Genomic DNA, 2,334 nt, shown 5'->3' with positions numbered 1-2,334 from the left:
TGTGCTCTTCCGATCTGTTTCCTTTCTTGTTTTGTAATATAATATCATGGTTATCATGCTACGTAAGTATATATAACTTTAATATTTGTAAAATTTTAATTGCAAAAAAATTAATCAGTGCTCTGATTGATCGATATTTTGACTTTTTAATTATGACTTATATAAGGCTCTTGAATACTCTAACAATATTGTGCTCATTGACATTTTAATTTACTCATCAAACGATTAATTATATCTGTTTTAACCTGCAAAGCAATAAGTAATTTTTGACATTTTTTTAATATGGTGATATTATATTACGTTATTTGTATACCAATATTTATAATGTATTGTACTATATGTATATTTATGATACGAATTAGAAAAACCCACACGTGGAACAAATTTTGTATGTGTTTCGTCATATTGTAATTACTCGTTATCATTCTCAATTAACCAAAGAATGATAACGAGTAATTATAACATGACGAAACACATACGAAATTTGTTCCACGTGTGGGTTTTTTCCGTACCGTAAATATATAGTACAATACATTATAAATTAGAGATGTGCGAATCAAGCCTTTGCATGGTTGAATCGAATTAAATCGAATTTTTATAACATGTTCGAAATCGAATCGAATCGAATCTCTTTAATTCAAATATAAATCGAATCTGAATTAAATTTTCCCAGATTAACATTACATTAGGCGATCGATTCAAAATCGAACCATTGTTGATTAGAAATTCTCGAACTATTCGATTTCGAACTATTTGCACACCTCTATTATAAATATTGGCATACAAATAACATAATATAATATCTCCATATTAAAAAAATGTCAAAAATTACCTATTGCGTTGCAGGTTAATACAGATATAATTAATCGTTTCACCATTGATCATTTTAGTCACTTTAAGCCTGTTTTGTAAAACTTAAAAATATTTGGGAAGACAATTAAACTTTTGCTGTATATACTTTTGGTTAAACGGTTTATTAAAAAAATATTTTTGTTTCTATGTCAAATCAAATACTTGGCAACTTGTATGATCTCATATTTGTTTTTGGACAATTTTTATTTGTTAAAATAATATTTTTGGTTTAGGAAGGATGTTATGTACTTTTTTATATACTTGGCGTAAATTTTTTTTTTAAAAGTTTTTTTTTGTTATCTATTTCCTCAAATTATGTTTAAAATTATCCCCACGCAACGTTACTAGTAAATAGCTCTTGATAAATTCCAACGTTTCTTATAAATAGCGCTTCATAAATTCCAACTCCTCAGTCCTTTTCAAGTTATTGCCAAGTACGTATTTACTAATAAAAAAGTAAGTAATTTTTCGTTTAGCATATATTTTATTTTAGATATTATTATTTTGAATAAATTTAAAACTATGTGGATGTTTAATTAAACAAAAATGACTATAAATAAACTTTTTATATTCAATATATTTGATTTCTATATTCTTATAAAAGTCACAAGATTCTTCCTTACATATAAATATCAATAAGAATTGTTTACTCCTTTTATGTTCGCTTTACACATAATAATAATAAAATAATATTAGCCTTTATATTAAAAATGTATTTATGCTTCACATCAAAACTTATTGTCGATAGAGAAAATGCATTCTGCGGCTTTGATTCTGTCTTTGTCAGCTGTAATGATGGTTAATTCCTTCGTGGCTTCCTATCCCGGGGGAAAAAATATGTCCACAAGTGAGTTTTAAATAATACATATATACGTATTACTCAATTATTACACAGAAAACAATAAAATTAAATATTGTACACTGTACAGTATTCATACATTAGTTTCAATATATATATAATAATAGTACATACATATAGAGATAAATAAATACAGTGAATTTCGAAATAAAAAGGAATCTATTATATATAAAGATAAATTAGTTCCTTTCAAAATACTCCCTTTCGCTTCTAATACATTTATCCCATCACAATCGTTCTTGTCACATGCTAAAGCAGTACTGGAAGAGAGATTCATAAGCCTTTAGTTGCGCTGCAAATTCGTGACTTCTTCGACGTTCTGAATTAATTCAAAACGTTTACAGTGAATTCTGAATATTATAAAGGCTTATTGAAGTGTTTAAGAAACGAAGAATGTACATAGAAAAAGACTTGAGAAATGGGCAAATAGTTTTATCCTCTATGATAACGCTCCGTGTCACACATCGTTTCTGATACGGCAATTTCTGTTAAATAAAACATTACGGTGTGTTCACATCCACCGTATTCACGGATTTGGTACCACGGATTTGGTACGTGCGACTTCTGGTTTTTTCTAAAAAAAATCAAAATGACATGAAAAGTAAACGTTTTAAATCAATTCA

General features: G+C 27.2%; 1 protein-coding gene across 1 annotated transcript in view; it reads left to right on the top strand.

The window, feature by feature from the left end:
- LOC105450251 (pancreatic lipase-related protein 2-like) overlaps positions 1-2,334 on the top strand; it is a 17,128-nt gene that overhangs the window by 13,659 nt on the left and 1,135 nt on the right. The gene's annotated exons all lie outside the window — the stretch shown is intronic.

The sequence above is a fragment of the Wasmannia auropunctata genome, unplaced genomic scaffold, assembly GCF_000956235.1.
Source record: "Wasmannia auropunctata unplaced genomic scaffold, wasmannia.A_1.0 LD336064.1, whole genome shotgun sequence".
Lineage (NCBI taxonomy): Eukaryota > Metazoa > Arthropoda > Insecta > Hymenoptera > Formicidae > Wasmannia > Wasmannia auropunctata.
This window is presented reverse-complemented; position numbering and strand designations above follow the sequence as displayed.